General features: G+C 43.3%; 1 protein-coding gene across 5 annotated transcripts in view; it reads left to right on the forward strand.

Annotated features, from left to right (window-relative positions):
* LOC308199938 (glypican-5-like) overlaps window positions 1-17,626 on the forward strand; it is a 433,019-nt gene that overhangs the window by 393,386 nt on the left and 22,007 nt on the right. The window lies entirely within an intron of this gene.

Raw genomic sequence — 17,626 nt, forward strand, 5'->3', positions numbered from 1 at the left:
TGAGCTGGCCTGGATTTCACCTTGTGGTATAGTATATCTGTGTATCTTTTAAAGAAACATCTATTCCTAATTTTAAAATGTCCAGCAATTCCTCGAGTGCTTTATTCCTTTCTTACCAAAAGTGTGTGACTTTTTTTTCCAGCCAAAATTTACCTGGTTCATATTGCACCTATGGGACTGCTGGGATGAAAAGCTTTGTCTTATTGCTTTCCCTTCCCCCAAGTAAATATTTACTTGGTCTGAGATCAGATTCACCTTAACCTTCTCTTTGATAAGCTAAATAAATTGAACTTCTTGAGACTGTCACTGTAAGATGTGTTTTCCCATCCTTTAATCAATCTCACAACTTAGAGCCATATGCAATTTATCAAGCTCTCTCTTGATATGTTAATGCCAAAGCTGAACATTGTATTTTGCTAGCGGTAGTGGCAGTAAATGCAGTGGTAATGTAACTTACTCAGTTTTCTCATTACATGCTCAGAGGACTTCAGTACTTGTAGCCATAGTTGCTTTCAAGCTCAGGTCGTGATTTGCCAGAACACTTCAGTCACCCTGTGGACTTGTTCTGTGCATGCCTAGAACTTGCTTTGTTTAGCTGCTACCAGGCTTATCAGATGATGCAGCACACAGAGTGTTGCTCTTTTTCCCCAGTGTTTATTCTCTGTTGTTTATTGTATAAATGATTCATCAAACAACTTTGGTTTGGTACTAATTACAGGCTGAATGCAGACAATTAACAAGCAGAGAAAGTCTGGGTTTGCCAACACTGTTGTGCATGTAGCTCTTCTGATTATTATCAAAAAGATAGTTTTGTAGCATAAATACTTCAAATTTTCTCGAAGAAGGAAGGATTTGCTCTGTCAGCAGTTTATAAAGGCTCAGTTTCTTCCTTCTTCATGATATTTTGTAGTTTTCCAGAAAAGACCTCACAGAATAATAGAGCTGCCTGAATGATGCCTCTGCATTTAGAGTGTCATGGGAATTCCCAGTCTTCTCCTTTATGAAAAAACCTTCCCTATGTTCCTAGTCATAGAGTTAGGAAGGAAGAGGCTGGCTTTGTTTGTCTGGGGGCTTTTTTTTTGCTGGTTTGTTTATTTTCCTTTGTGGGAACAGGCTATGGGTAAGCAGGAGGGGTTTGGGGTTGGAGGGTCTAGCTTAAAAGGTAATTATTTTTGTAACAGAATTAAAACCTGAAACACACTGAACCGATTTCTAATACAAACAGGATCAGCATTAGCTTTTAAAGGATTGCTATTATCGTTTCAGGACTGCAATGTGATTTAAACCATAATAGATATTGATTTCTATATTAGTGTTCTTGCTCCTTGTATTGCATTTCTGCTGCCATCTGCTAAAACAGGAATGGCATTTTTCACTTTATTGACTGGACAGTGAGTTGGAATACTGTATTCCTGCACTCTGTGGATCCCTGAGATGACTATAAGCTTACAGGGAAAAAGGGCTGGGACGATTCAGCTGATGTGAGATTTGCATTTTTAAAGTAACAGATACCAATTATTAAATGAGTGTAGAGAAAAAAAAGGACTTAAAGTCAGTCATGGGAAGGCAGATTTTTACTCTGAAGAGCACACAGCCTCACACTGCTTCCCCTGCTGCTTTTCCTCCTGGAAAGACTGTGCACCTTGTTATTTTCTCCTTCTCCTTTTTCTCCCTTCAAAGTCCTTATCGTGCTGTACCTTGGAGCTGCCCGCTGCTAACAAGCGTGCCACTTACCCCTTTACTGGCACAGACAAGCTCTTGCTACTGATGCCTCCTAGCCCTGAAAAAGTGGCACCCCATCGCCCTTCCCTTTGTCACCCCAGCTCTGCTGCTGCCCCAGGGGGTCCCAGCAGTGCCACACGAGGCATTTGGAAGATGGGTTGTAACGAGTCACTCTGTAAATGAGTTTTATTGCAGAATGCTGTTCAAAATCGGAATATTCTGAAATGAAGTTGCCTCTTAATTATGACTTTTCCCAGAAAAACTGATTTTGCCTAATGATAGAGAATGATAATGAGCAGCTCTTAATTAGCATAAATTAGGTTTAATGGGAACAAATTCTGCTAGTGCCAAGTAGTTAAGAGGTGTTTAATAGAAGTGAAATTCTGCGAGTTGATCTAATAATACCTGAAGGTGCCAACTAACTTTTAAGGTCTGTGTTCTCCAGGGCATTCGGGTGGTCCCTGTCAAGTATGCAGCTAAAGTTTGGTGGCCTTAAATCAGGGACGTTTGGCCCAAATTGCTCAGGTTCGTGAAACACACTTGTGGTAGGAGTGCTATATTCTATTTTTTTTTCTTTAAGGTAAACATTTAAGTTTATTTCAAAGTCTAGAATCTGAATATAGTAGCATAAAGACAGTTTAATTTTGTCAGGGATCTGACTGTCTGTTTTATCTCTGACAGAAATCTTGCAAGTGCATACTTGACAACTCCCTCAGTGTATTCTCGCAGTTTCCAGCAATCTCTGTCCTAGGGTCTTCCTTAGTCATTTGCTGCTTCTGTATTTTTGAAAGAGTTTGGGTTTTGCTTTGTTTTTTTCCCTTGTCTAGCCACTCTTGGATTTTTGCCATACATTATGATTTCTTTCCAAATTGCAGTCTGGACATTAAGATTCCCAGCCTCTATCAATACTTCCCGATCTCTAAATGCTTGATTTCTCAATCTCCAGTTGCATTATTGCATTTAGTTAATTGCAAACATGAAACATCTTAAAAGTTTTCTTATAGAAGCCTGTGCACTTAGGGAGACAGGCTGTGTCCTTCCTCTCCAAGAGCAAGTAGATGGGCTTCCCAAGCCAAAGGGAAACAGGGACCTAAGAATTTTGAGAAAAGTAATCCCACTGTGTGAGTGCACCTGACCAATGTGTCCAAGTTAGTCTAATGTCATTTACCCCAAACATCCACTAGGAACGGAGGGAGCTGGAGGAGTTAACTCTAGAGAAGATGACGTATGCTAGAAACACCAGCCGTGGAAACTATGGAATTGTGGAATAAAGCAAATTAATTTCATGATACACACAAGAGATAAGTAAGGAGTTTAATTCTTTTAAAATCTAACAGAAAAGAATCTTTGTACTGAGATTCTTATAATTTCCAAGGTGTTGCCGACAACCCTGCCCACCACGTCTGCACCTTGCCCTGTGCTCCTGATGTTGTGCTGTAGGAATGGACAGGTCTCGCTGCACCTGGAGGTGGGACCTTGAGCATGAATCTGAGTTCAGTGCCCTGGTTGCATGGCTTCAGGGCAGAGGTAGTTTAATATCTGATGAGCAACATAAAGCAACAAGATTACAAATAAGGAACGTGGTTTTAATTAATTCGTTGCTGTTTTTCTGGGTAGACTGGGTGTAAACTTAGCTATTTTCTAGGCTGTGCTTACCTAAAGCGTGGTCTGTTTGGTCTTCAGTCTAACCATGTAGGTTCAAGTTCGTTCTGCAGCTTCCTGCTTTTTTTTTGCCTTTTTTTTTTTCCGCCCTCTAATCTTCTGTTTTGTCCTGACTTGGGTTAAAAGCTTTAGCGTACTAGCTCTGAACTCACAACACCTTCACAGGGCTGGCTGCAGGAGCCTGCTGCCATTCCCAGCCCCTCCAGCATTCTCTGAATAACCCCCTTATTTGTTCTTCAGAGTAGGAGCATGCTTTTTTACTCTGTTTGCAGATCATGTAAGCTTGGTGGTGTTTTGGCCCAGGACTTGGCCTTCTAGCTACTATTAAAGGTCTGCTTTGAGCTCTGTGGGTAGTAAATAATTTGCCCATGTATGCTGTAAAAGCTTCTAATTTACAGGCAAATACATTAGCAAATTCTTTTTTTTTTAAAGCAATTAATTTAGGCCAAATACAAACAATGCATGTAAGGCAGCTGAATGCTACGTGTATTTTTGCACCTTTCTCTAAACACACTCGAACGATGGCTGCTTCTCAGCTACTGCAGACTCCTTCCCGGATCAGAGGAGCAAGTTACTCACGGGTCAGATGCTGGCCCTAAGCTCTGTGTTTGCCTCTGGCAGACCAGGAGCGAGCAGAGTGCAAGGGGCTGCAGTGAAGGGATGGATTTTGATCCTCTGTGCATTGGGCCATATCACAGTGTAATGAAACATAGCCCTCTAATTTCTCAGGCAAACAGCTCCACTTCAGCTAACCGTGGCAGTATCTCTTCAGGCCTCTTCTAGTGGGGCTAATGAAAAAGGATTGGAGAACAAGGATTTCAGTTACATTGTGGTGTAAATGCTCACAGTCCTGAAGATCCTTTCATGGCCTGTTGCTGCAATAAAAGAGGACCTCATAGTCCTCTTCTGCGTTTATTCTCCCTGCATACCTGCAAAGTGGGGAACTGTCAAGTAACCCCCCTTCTCCTGTATGGGGTGGGAAGGGAGAGACAGAAAAGAGTTTGTTTTCCCAAGGCTCCCTGGAAGTCCGAGGGACAGGGAAGGGACCCCCCTCCAGGACCACCAGCCGGGTGCCCTGCCTGCCCCCAGGGCACTGAGAGCACAGAGAGGAGAGAGGAGAGCTGCTGCTCGAGTGCAGGCTCATGTTTGGAAGCTGCTTTTGAAAGAGCCTGCGGTTGGCAGTGTTTATCATCCCGCTCATAATGAAGCCATTACACTGCAGTCACAACTTTGAATTGCAGCTAATAGATTTTCATTTTGTTTCCTCGGTTAAGTCATATTTGATAAATGCAGAAATGTGTAGGGAGCGGCTTATCTGAAGTAGACAGTTTCTTTTTAAATAGGCAGCTTGAATGTGCGTTGCATGAGGATTTTGTAAAGAAAAAAGGGATTCTGTAACAAATGTTTACAGGTATTAGGTGGTGAACTCAAAGTACCCACTTGCTGAGGACGATTCTTACACTTTTAGGGACCTGTTAACTTGCAGCTATTCAAGATAAACAAGAATTTATAAGCATGTGTATACACAGATGTACTGATGTATGTATGCAAACATTTTATCGTATTAGACATGTAATTCTCTGTAATGCTTCACATGTTGTCTTAAAGACTGGCTTAAATGAATCTTACTAAAATTCTTCTATAGGAAGCAAACAAAGTTCCGTTATCTGCTCCTATCCAGACAAATGCATAAGGATTTATTTTTTTGTCTAATTCATTGCCTTTTCCTTTGAGTTTAAATGGTGCAGACCAATTTCCCCATAGCCTAATAGTGGTCTGGGAAATCCTAGTGGCAGTACATGGTATATCCTTGTCCATTTCAGAATTACTCTGGAAAAGTCTTCAGTACAAAGTACCTCAACACTCTTTTCAAGGAGATGGAGATTTTTTTTTTCCTGGTTGGAGAAGTTCCTACCATAATTAAGGCAGCATTCTTGGAAATACTGAGGTTAAACCAGACTCCCAAGGCTATCCCAGGGAACTTTGTCGGCATTTTCAAACTTGGAGGTCAGACTGCAAGCATGCAAATCTGTGTTTTGGGCCACATTTTCAAAGCCATTTTACGGGTGCAGACAGGAGAGGAGAACTTTCAAGAGTACCCAAGAAGAGTACCCAAGCAGACCCCTTCCAGCAACTGAAGGATGTACAAAAAAAAGCATAAAGAAAAATCAGGCCCCTTGGCATTTCAGGTAGTACTTCTTCCAGAGGTGCTGAGCACCAGATCTTCTTGGGAGCTAACTTGGCATTAAGGCAAAAGCCAGCCCAGCACAGAGGCTGCGTGTGGCAGAAGCCACGAGCCTTCTTCCTACAGCCGAGGGCTGTTCCCAGGGAGGGCACCAAGCAGGTTTGCAAAATCAGGCCCTGTGTTTCTGTCCTGGCCCCGTGCCCAGTTCTGCCTGCATAAGGCAATTCTCTGAATGTCTGTAACTGGATCAAAAGGCCAAAGTGTTTGTCACAGCTACCGCTCAACAACAGTCGCCCTATTGTTGGCGACTCGCCCGTCCCCCCTTTTTCCTATTGCCTCCCTCCACTTTTGTCCCCTCCGTTTGCCTTCTGGGTCTTCTCTGCTCACCCCAGCACTGCCCTGCACGCTTTCCCAGGGTTTTCTTTCTTAGCTTTTTCTTCTGCCGCTTGTTTCTTGCCTGCGGCACGCTCGGCTGTGGTTCCTGCTGCCGGATGAGTTAGGAAAGTACATCTCTCCTTTTCCAGGCTTCAGGCGTCCCATGCTCTCCATTCAGTCTTTCCTTTTGCCCCGCTCCCAAGGCTTAGGCTGTATGGCTACAAGCCTGCTGCTCTCTGTCTGTCCCTCCCCACTACAAACCACTACCGCAACTGCATCCCAGCCCCAGGCTGCTTGCTCCAGCTGACCTTTGCCCCAGCCCAACTCAGACATATAAAATAAAATTAGCCAGTACCACATAATTCGATAAACAAGGCAGCCAGCAGATCGTGTAAACTGCGAGCTATGTACCTACAGTAACATGACCTCAGACCATTAAAATCGCATACTTTGCGTCTGGTTTAGGATTTGTATATAAATGTTGTACAGAGAGACTTTATTAGAGCTTAGTGAACCAAAAGCCGCTCTTGGATTTCCATATGTCAAGAGTTATTAGCTTGAATGTGCCACAGGGGTTAAGAAGAAGGAATTAGAAGTTTGAAACAATGTTTGTTGAAACTGCTGATGAATTATACAAAGCCGGTCTGTTTATCAGAGTACTGTCATCTTTGTAAGGCAAAATTATGGGAAAAATACACTCTGTGAAGAATCCCATGTCAAGAGAAAATTGATTAAACTACTAAACTGCTCTTGGAAATGTTTTACCACAGCAAGAGTTACACAGAACAGACCTTTGGAGGACACCAGTGTGACAACACTGCTGTGAAGTTAAGGGTCCTCACTTACCTGAGAGCTTCTGCAGTCTTTGCCAGTTACTCCACATCGCAGCGCTGTTAAATGGAAAAGGGTGCACTTTAAATGGAAATTTTGGTGGGTGTTTTCAGCAGATTCTTCAGCTGAAGTTATATTTCCTTGTAACTATGATGATAAAAGTCAACAACAATAGCTGTACAGTCTGTGCCATTCAGTTTCTTCACTTCAAAAGTTGTCAGCATGGGCTTGCAGAAGGGAGCTGTTCCCAAGGCGACTTGTTGAGTCAGCTACTGCTTTTCTGCCAGATTTGTGATTGAACTCTGAACTACTGCTTTCTAGTCACTAGAGACCTACAAAGAGAGGTGATGTGTTACAGATGTTTTGTTGGCATGCCCCGTTTCAAAATGTATGGGCCCAGTCCCGAGAGGTGCTGGAATCTGCTAGCCACACTGGCTGCCGGGCCGAGGCCCCTAAGAACAGGCTGCTTTGCTTCTACCCAGCATATTCCAGCCAGAAATGTGTGTGTGAAAGTATCACAGGCACTATGTGTGTGCCATTCCGGCATTTTGAACATCTCTTGTGCTGGCCTAAGGTTCTGGTGGTCCCATGGTCACACTCAAACCAGTGGGTGCGTTCACCAGTGTCCCAACCCCCAGAGTGGCAGAAAGCAGCAATCAGTTTGGGAACAAGGACATAAAGGTTGGCTGTCTGAGCAGAAAGAATGTTGAAATCCTAGGAAATGTTTATTCTCACTGAAGAAAATCAAAAAATATTTGATTGAAAGCGAAGTGTGAAGAGTCTTCCCATTGAACCCAGTGGATGTTTAAAACTGGCTCGAAACAAATACAAGTGATAGTCCAACATCCAAAACAGCCTAGTGCTGCTCTTCCTTTCCACAAACAAAATAGACACTAACTTTAGAAGGGAGTGCAATTAAATGCCTTTTTTGTGTAGCAGTTATAATTTAATGAATATAATAGTTGAATCTTTGCATACAAATAGTTTCTTTTTTTAAACATTTTATTACTACTTGTTCTGTTCTTTTGGTGGAATTTAAAATTTCTTAATGCATCTACATTTTTTAATTCTTCAATTTCCTTAATAAGAGGTTCCTGAAACTTGCAGACTCATCTGTTACCTTTCTAACGATGACAGAAGAGCTGGTGTCTGCCAGTGTCTTGTCAGCAACAAAAGTAAACATGTCTGGTTTTTTTTTGTTTTTACTTGGGTTTAAGTAAACATCTGCTGCCAAGTAAAGCATTTTCTTTTCACTTGCATGTCTGTAGCACTCAGAGGGTGATTCTGAGCTCAAAGCAACCTGCAGGCTGCTCTGGCTTTCCATGAGGATCACTTTGCTGCTGGTGTTGGTAATACCAACAGGTGAAGGAAAGCCAGCTGCTGATGGCCAGTGACCCCATGTGATCTCCTTCCTAGACTGGATCACTTAGATCCTTTTTCCAGCTCACATACAGTGGCATATCTGAGTCTCATCTGCATCAGGAAATTGAGCCACCTGTTTTCATTCCCAGCCTCGTGACTCTAGGCTGAAATAGCCTTTCAGGTGCTGAGTGCCCTTCTCATTGCATAAGCCTCCCAAGCGGTCTTGGTAGCTGTCACTGTGCAAGAGATCCAGAAGTGCAACCATCTCCCCAGAGGAACTGCCTGTCCAAGCCAGCAGTGAAAGCCCGCGCCGCAAGGTGGTTGGTGTGGTGCTTGCTACAAAACGGGCTGAGTCACTTGTGTCACAACAGGCCGTTCCCACCCTTGGCAGCCATGGAGCGTCCATCTGTCCCTTTGTCTCCTCGTGACGAGGTAGGAGGTCACGGTGGGCACCTGCTGGTGTGGTGGTTATGCGCTGGGTGACTTGCAATGAGCTGACAAAGCTGAGTTGCTGGTGCTGTGACTGTGTGGAGACATCTCCAGCAGGGCAGCGAGAGGTGGGTGGCTTCCTGGTGTCCTAGTGGCTCTCGAGTGCTGTGACAGGCTGTCAGGAGGCTTCAGTGGACCTGGTGGAAGCTGATTCTTTGCAGATACATCCTAAATTCAGCAGCCCCTCTCTGTTTGGGAAAGCATTGAAGTGCATCTCTTTGATATTAATAGGGTGTAAGTATTGACTTGAAGAGTTTGGTGCAGTAAGGATTTTAATTAAAATATGCTTTCTTCAGTAATGTGGTTTAGATAAAATCAAACTCTTGGACAACTTCAGTAAAAGAATGTTTCCCATAATATTTGTAAATATGTGGTGGAGTTCTCTTTGATTTCAGTGCGGGTGTGACCCTTAATTTATTTTCTTGTTTTCAATGCATTAGCAAATCGCTGAAATATAAATCTTGGAAGAATTTTCTGTTCCCTCAGTTCATTTATTCAAGTTTATCACTGCTTTTATGTCATTTACAACAAAGAATTAAATTCATGAGATTTCTGGTGTATTGGCGAATACTTACTTTCGGTTAGTAATTATTCCATAGATAAGACTTCCCAGCTAGCAAGTCTACTTGTATATACTAAATATGCTGCAACGACATTTTCCTGCATACTATATATATATATATATATATATATATAAAAGTAAAGAAGTTGTAGTATACCAAACTTTCCACGTTTCCTTGAAGTTCATGAAGTTGCTAGAAAGTACGATTTTCTCTGATGAGTTTGGCACAGGCGCTGAAGAAGCCCTTCTTAAAACTCCCCCTGTTTGGAATTACTTCTGACAAGAAAGATGCAGTTGTCCCCCTTTAGCTGAGGAAACCAGCCCTTTGATCAAATGCTAACATGAAAAAATTGGGATGCGATGAACACTTCACCAATGTCTCCTGTGCTTTCTCTGTTTTATTTTCTGAAGGAGGAGAAGGAACATATCTGTCATCTGCTCATAGAAACCTTTCAGTGCCAGTTCCTCAGAATTAATCTCTTTGCCATGGAGAGGATGTAGGACATGCTTGCAGGACTATAGACACGTTGCTGTGGTATATGTGCATCTATCGGTTACGAAGTGATTTTATCATCTCTGCAACCTTCTGAAGAAGGTAAATTCCCTGCCCTTCCATGGGATTGAGGAGCTGAGATCTGCTGCGTTGTGTCTGTGACTCGGGGAGCTGCCTCTGGCTGGGCTTTGCGGTTCCCCTGGCCCCACGTCTCCAGGCAGAACTACCTGCGGGTCCCGACAGGTGTCAGGGAGATGGAGCAGGGCTCCTCTAGTCTCATTTGAAGTGTTCACCGTGTCATTTTGAAGAGTTTTGACTTTATTTTAATGATCCTGTGTAATCATTTAGTAAAGCAGAACAACTGATTCCTGGATCGCAATATTGGGGTCCATCCAGACCACCAAAATCCCTATCTCAGTGCACTCCTCCTTAAAGGGCCTGTGGAGGAACGTTCCCTGAAGCATGCCTTCAGGTGCTTACACGCTGGTTTGAAGCAGCTCCGGCCACATGTGGTGCTGATTCTCTTTGGGTGGTTGGCAGGAGGAGATGCTTGTTAGGGAGGTCATTTCTTCTGGGGCAATGCTGCGTTTAGCTTTCAAGTGTCAGCAGGTTTATGGTTTGGGCATGTGTTGTGCGGCCCTGGCGGTGCGGCCGTGCTGGGCGGTAGCTTCCTGCTCCCAGAGGTGCCCTCTCTGTGAGCTGCCTGTTGCGCAACGTCCACTACAAGGTCCTTCGTGGTTCTGCCTCTTCTGAGATTCCCAGACAGTGATGAAGGAGGCATTGCTCAGACACTGCTGCCCAAATTCCTGGACTTCTTTTCCCATCGCCTCTGGGCCCAAAGACTTGAGAAGGGGAAGACCAGACTCTTTTCCCGTAAAGGGAAATTTCAGTCAAATGGTAGCAGTAAAAGCAAGGAACAAGGCAGGGAGCGGTGGGGCTTGTCAGCTGCGGCTGCAGCCCTATTAGCTCCTTCATACCCAGCTCTGGCTGCTCCCAGAGCATGGTGTTGTGCAAGGTGCCAGTTCCTGCTCGGGGATCAAGCAAGCGCCGTTACATTCAGCAGCAGCTGGCCATGTGTGCATTGGTTCTGCTGCTGCAACTACAAGTCACAGCCTCGTAACCTCTGAGGTTTGGTGACACTATTATTTCAAATGCCAGTGTGAGTTGTTATATCCTTCTAAATAAAAATTTGTATTTGAACTACCAGCGAAGAAACAATTGATGTCAAGTCAAAATACTAATAAATTCATTTCTAATGAACGCTACTCATCCAGCCAAGTTTGCTCTAGAGGGAGATAGCAGATTCAAGACAGAATATAATCCCTGCCATCAGAAGGTAATTATGAGAGCAAATACTTGCCTGTATTCATTTTGAGCAAGGTGCTGAGCAGGAAACGGCACTGTGCAAAACGTTGTATAGGGAATAAAGAGAATTTCAGTATCTTGTGACACATTTTCTTAGGGATGATAAAAATGAGAGGTACTCTGTTTGCTTTTACATTTTGTTTCCACTTTGAACCAGACCAAAAAAAAAAAATGTTTCAGATGTGAATTGTATCACTGATAGAGGCGGATAAGCAGGTGGCAGCAGAGGGTCTAAATGTGGTTGGTTTATTTTTATTTTGCCCCCTGTACTTTCAGTCATTTGGCTGTTTGTGAGTAGGTGAAGGCTAAAAGCAGACCTGGCAGCCTGGTGGCACATTCCCACAGAAAACTGCAACCCACTCAGGTTTGTCCGGGGACAAGTCGCCGGGCACAGGACAGGGTTGCTGCCAGGCATGTTTTGGTATGTGTGCTTCTCTCTGTGGTCTCCAGGCTTTTCCTCCTTGGCACTACAGGTTGTCTTTCAAGAAGAATGAAATGCGGTGAAGGTTTTCGCTGGAGGGTTCTGAAGGGTTATTTCCACACAGGGAATCTTTTGAGCAAATAGAGTGACTAGTTCAAGAGGAAAAAAAAATCCTTTCAAAACTCTTTTGGGGATTTTGAGGTTCTGTTTAAGAACTGGGCTCCTCTGTGCTCTTTTTTTGTGCTCATTCATGACAAGATACGATCCCTATCAGTCTGCATAGCGAAGTTGCTGGATACAAGCAAAAAGCACCTTCAGTTTTCCTCTCAATAATGCTGTTAACTTTGAGCAAGTCAGAGATCATTTTTTCTCCCCAGATTATTCTAGGCATTTCTCCAGTATAAATAAGAGTAATTCATATCCTGAGATGTCAGAAATGTTTAAGGAAAGCTTTTCTTCATCAAAAGCTTTTTCTCTCTTTTGGTTTTAGCATTGGTCCCCTCCCTTTGGCTTGCCCCACTGTGTGACCAAGATGAAGAGCTCTTTCCATTCCCAGCCGCCTGTGAGGAAATAAGCAGGGGGTTATCAGAGGATAGGGCCAGGTACCACATGAACTTATGCAATTCCTTGGGTTTGTAATGGAGAAAAAGCTTCTGGTGTTTCCGTACAGCGTGTGGCCATCCAACTTTGTATCTCTGTTGTGGCCTGGCCCAACCACTGCTTGCAACAAGGTGTGTTTGATTCCTCTTCGCCTGACAGCTGAATTCTTGAGGCTTGAGGGCTTTCATCAGTCACAGAAGGGGGCACAGAGCTGCCGCTGTACTGCAGGAGGAACAGGGCACAGCCCAGGCACCTCCCTGGCGCATGGCAGGTGGGTGGGAGGGGATGGAGGCCAGGCTGCCAGCCTTGCCTCCTGGCAGCAGCCTCCCTCGCAAGGTCGTGTGCCCACACAGACCTTTGTGAACAACCCTGCGGGCAGCATCCTTTGCCACCTCCGTTCCTGCCTCCTGCACGTAGAGGGATGATCAGCCAGTCATTGTAAGCACTCAGCATCGTTGTCAGCCACCTCTCTTTAATGCCCTTTTTGGGGTGGCTGGCTGACAGCACTGATTCCTGACAGTGCTAACAATCCCAGTTTCCAGAGAAACTAAACCAAAGCAAACAGCAATAATACACCAATTTCTTCATTTGATTTATATTAGAGCAGATTTATAATGACCATAAATGATTATTTTTACAAGAGGTATATAAGTAAAATTGAAATGACTGCTCTGCATGCTACTGCACATTCCTAATGCTGCATTTAGAAGTGTACAAATGAATTCCTTCACTTCCACCAGCCAGTTACTGCCATGTAACACATTACGGCAGTCCCTCCTGTGGCACACGTACCTGCAGAAGCCCACCCCATTCACTTCCGCAGGGAGCAGACATCGAGGAGATGCTTGAGTTATCCCTATAAATCTTAACCATCTTTTACCTTCTAGAACAGATTATACTTACACTTTTGTGTACTAATCAGTCAGACAATATGTTCTTTCTTGTTTCAGAAGCAAGACAAGTGGGAAAGGTTTCACGTATAGGTAGTTTGCTGGGGTCTCTGAGCCCTGCATGCCAGCCCATCGTAGATAAAGGCTGAGCTCTGCTGCTGTGTAGGTGTTACTGTGACTCAATGCCAGGCTGTCCTACCTGTCAGAGAACTTGAGCTGTTCTTTTAGCACATGGGGCACCCAAAAATATTTGAAGCAAACACGAAAAACAGCTCTGATTATGGGAAGCAATTGGGATGTGCATAAAAGCAGAGATGTCGGAAGAAAAAGCAAATTGCTTTGAGAAGGCCTAGGAATAATGTTTGGTTTCTTTTCTGAAATGCGGGGTCATGGGTGTTTTCTGCCCTCAGCATCTCTCATGGAAAGCATCCAGGACTGCAAGCACGCAGAAGGCGAGGAGCTGGCCAGTGACGAGAGTGGGAGAGAAGGGAAGATGAAGGTTGACGGCTAGACTGCTCTGTGCCAAGTGCTGTAGCAGGACAAGCCCTTACTGCCTGTTTTGGCTGTACAGATGTCAGCACTGCCACTAGCTTGTTGTTGCTGCAATCAAAGCACCCCTGCAGCTCTGAGCAAGAGGGAATCTTCTGTCTTCAGGTCTTCCTTTACCCTGCACCACACTCACCAGGGCATCTTACTGAGAGGCTCACATTTACTTCTGGCCCAGTCCAGTGTGTGAGACCTCCTGAACGTTTTGCAGCCACTGAACACAGTGCCCTTTGGAGAGTGCTAGGTCCAAATCTTTCCATTCCCATGATAAGAGGTTATGGATGACGTTTGCATTTCTTGGTGGTATTTGTAACCAAGTTTACCTCACCCTTCATTTCTGACCTGAGAGACGTGTGTGATAGCTCAGAATAGGCCTAGAGCAAAAAGAAATGAATATCTGTAAATAAGGGAATAGAGAAAATACAAAGACAGCAATAAGATTAGACATGTGCCAAATGGCTTTAAAATGTTAATTGCATTGTATACTTGGTCAGGCATAAAGTTATGTGAACATAAGCATTCAGTATATTTTGATGATAATAATCTAACAATGTAGTAGGCAGGCCATAACAAGTTACTGTCTCACTCAGTCTTTGCAGACCACATTTGTTGCATATGTTGTATGGTAATCTCCAGATGCTGAGGCATATGTTGTCATTGGGTAACTTCACTTCTTAGACAAAAGTTAGTTGGCTTTGTGATTTCCCGTAGAAGGTGAGAATTTCTGAATTAAATAATAGCTGTCTGCAGTAAGCCTGTCAAGAAGTGCTTCAGGAACCTGGTACCATTTATTTCTGTTGTAGGAAGTATTAAAAAACCATCAGCACCACACCCACACAAAATACTGATCTCATCAGAGTCTCCCTGTAACCTGTATCACGTCAGACATGAAACTTCTAGTAAGCTGCATAATTTGGGGAAGGCTATTTTATCTTACACTGTTCAACGCCTGTTTGTTGAAAGCTTTCCCAGGTATAACACTGCTTTTGATGCTTCCTACTTGTAATTTACTGCACCTCGCATCGGCAGAAACAGTTACATGCTTCTACCATCACATCTGATTATTCTTATTTTTATTCTTTTAAGAAATGTAATGTCGTTCAACAATGTATTCTACAGTTTCTGGTTTTAATGCCCATCCTGTTCTTAGCCAGATCAGCCATTCAGTTTTGGTACCCTCTAGGTAAATACAGTAAACAATTGTTAATGCCCTATATACTCCACGTTTTGTGTAATCCAGGTGCCCCAGCATTAGATCAGGACGCATTTGTCCTTAGAGATGTAGAAAGAGAACAAAGACAATCTCTTGGTAAATATTGTGGGCTAAGAATCACAAGCCACATGTGAGCTACAAACTTGAAAACCAGCATAATATTATTTATGCAATATGTGTTGATTTGGAGATAAGGTAAATTACTTTTTAGTAAATGTCTGGATTTAGAATGAATTGACATCTGCCTACATCAGTTTTGTGATGGAAGGATGCAGATATCTTGCTGACTCACAGTGTAATTGCAGGTTTCCTCAGTGACAACCACCTAGATCATTTTAGCCTCTCCATGTCTCAGTTATCCGATCTGAAAAATGGGAATAATACTTGTAGGAATGCTGCCGCATTCCCTGTTTGTAACATCTGTTAGGACTCTGGAATGAAGGGCATTTTCGAAATGTAAAAAGTTACGTCTGCCATTCATTTTCATGGAATTAGTGTCAAGACAGCAATGCTTTGATTTAAGAGTTCCTATGATCCTTCAATACCTGCTTTAGGGGGTCAAAATATTTGGCAGCTAATGAAATAGTATGCTATCTGCCCAGGTCTTTTCCATTTAACATGTATATTATAGTGGTGAGTAACCGTATTCATTTCAACTTACGTCATCTTGCATTTTTCTTCGGGCCAGACTGAAACATTTCTGCTCACAGTGAGTAGGACCATACCCCATAAACTGTCTCACTGACTTCAGAAGGGCTTTCACTGATACGTTGTACTATTCATTGTTGAGTAAGGGAATAAATATCACAGTCTGGCTCTGTACAGCGAAAGCAACAGAAACTGGAGGGTGGGAAGTGGGAATTGCAGAGACAAGGAAACCTTTCATGTAAAAAAGATGCAAAGAAAACGTGATTCATCTGAATGTCTTAACTATTAAGAAAAGCTTTCACTGGCAAATGATAGAATATAGTATAGAATCTGACATCTGTAGTAAAGCACAAGTTAGAAAGCTCATTACAAATAAGAAAATAAATTACTTGTCCGCTGTATCATAAATTTTACCCAAACACTGGGAATTCAACTGAAGTATGACTTTAGCCACTAAAAAATTCTAGGATTTAAAGGATGTAGTGTTTCTGGGAGGGAGGCAGGGTCTTGTTTGGGTCTTGTAGCATTCATTTTTCTGTCATGTTTTACAGGCAGATCTTTTAGAAATTACATAATGCACTAGCAGCACAGCTTCAGAGCTATTCAAGAAGTGTGTTTGTAATTGTATGGGCTCAAAGGCTAAATAAGGGCATGGTACCACCTGATTTAAAAGGGACTTATACCTGGAAATGTTGGTGTATCTGCTAGTCTGTCTGTTGGTTTTCTGTCTCCCTGCTTGTGCTGGGGTAGGTGCTCTTGCTGCGCCATCCCGCTGGCACTGCAGAGCAGTACTGTGCTGGGCTGAGCGCATTGTGTAGTACTAAAGTTGTGGTTTCCCCAGTCTATGTTGCTATCCAAACCAAAGGGAAGCTTTTAATGGTGGAAATGCGGAAAAAAATATTCAGACTTGCTTCACAAGTGCCTTGAACTTAAGGTAGTCATTCAGAGCTCTGCAAAGCCAGAAGCAATTTCTCTTGCACCTACAGCAGTAAGCAGTGTTCTTCATCAGCTCAGCAGACGTAACTATGTGTGGTGCAGAGAAGTGGAAAAGGGCCCCATGGCTGCATACACAGTGTGCTTTCCATTTCAAGAGCCAGATTATTTTTTTTAAATAAAACTGAAACTGTGTGCTGTGCCAATCAAGACCAAAATATAGGTCATACTAGGGATCTGTGGAAAGTAGCCTTGTATTCTCTGCCCATCCTGATGCTATCTCCCCACTGTCTTTCACAATCTCCCTTTCTTAGCCCACTCCACTCATGACAAGCAAAAACGTTGCTGCTCAAATCAGTATTTGAGTGCCACTGCTGGGGTCTTGTTGGTACTCTGGCAGCTACTGTGATGTGTTCTGGGGTTGTGATGGTTTCTCCCTTGGATGCACTCAAGAAAAGCTGTCGCAGATACTGAACTTGCTAAAATGAGTTGTGTTCAGTCCTCTGTGTCAGCTGCTGCGACACACCCTGTTAGCAGATACACTGGAAACAACAGAGAGGTGTGTCTGGGCACTGCTCCCTCGCTTTGGCAGTGCACTGTAGGGAACGCTGAATAGCTGTGGTCCTGCATAGTTGTGGTCCTGCTATAGCACTGCAGTTGGATTTGCTCCGAGATGCATTTCAAGGTCTTGATTTCAGTGGGAGTTAGTTAGATGCACATTTTATCTGAAAATAAGACAACTTACTTAGATGCTCCCTTGGAAAAGCATTTGGCTAATGTTTGCAATTGCCCATTTCCTATTATTTCAACCATAGACCTGTGAAGAAGGTAAGCTGATAGAAGTTAAACAATCCAAATCTCATATATGCTTTATTATTTTCAATGCTGCAGCTTCCAGAATCCCCAATTAAAGCAGTCCTGTCTGCAATCTGGGGACAAAAAGTTGATAATGAATTTTTACCAGGCTACCCCTACATTCTCTGCATTCATTTACAGCAGACTGTCTCACAAAAGGGAAGAATGAAAGAACCAGTGGGCATGTAAATCAGACTGTTGGTCGTGGTCGTGATTTTTCTAAGCCTTGAAATTTTCCTGGATAGCAGGTAAAGCAGAGAATACACTCCCAGTACAAACTCTGAGCTTAGTTGATTACTTTATGGCTTCAAGTGAAACTCAGCTCTCAGTTTTATCAAATTCAGCCCAATTCCAATAATATTTCCCTAGCACAAGCTATTATTAACACAACTGGAGACAAAGCTCAAATGATTCATATTTTCTCTTCAAAGGGAAAAAAAATGCTGAGACTGCTTAGCTGCTGCAGGTTTCTAG

Source organism: Anser brachyrhynchus, assembly GCF_964034855.1.
Source record: "Anser brachyrhynchus genome assembly, chromosome: 9".
Lineage (NCBI taxonomy): Eukaryota > Metazoa > Chordata > Aves > Anseriformes > Anatidae > Anser > Anser brachyrhynchus.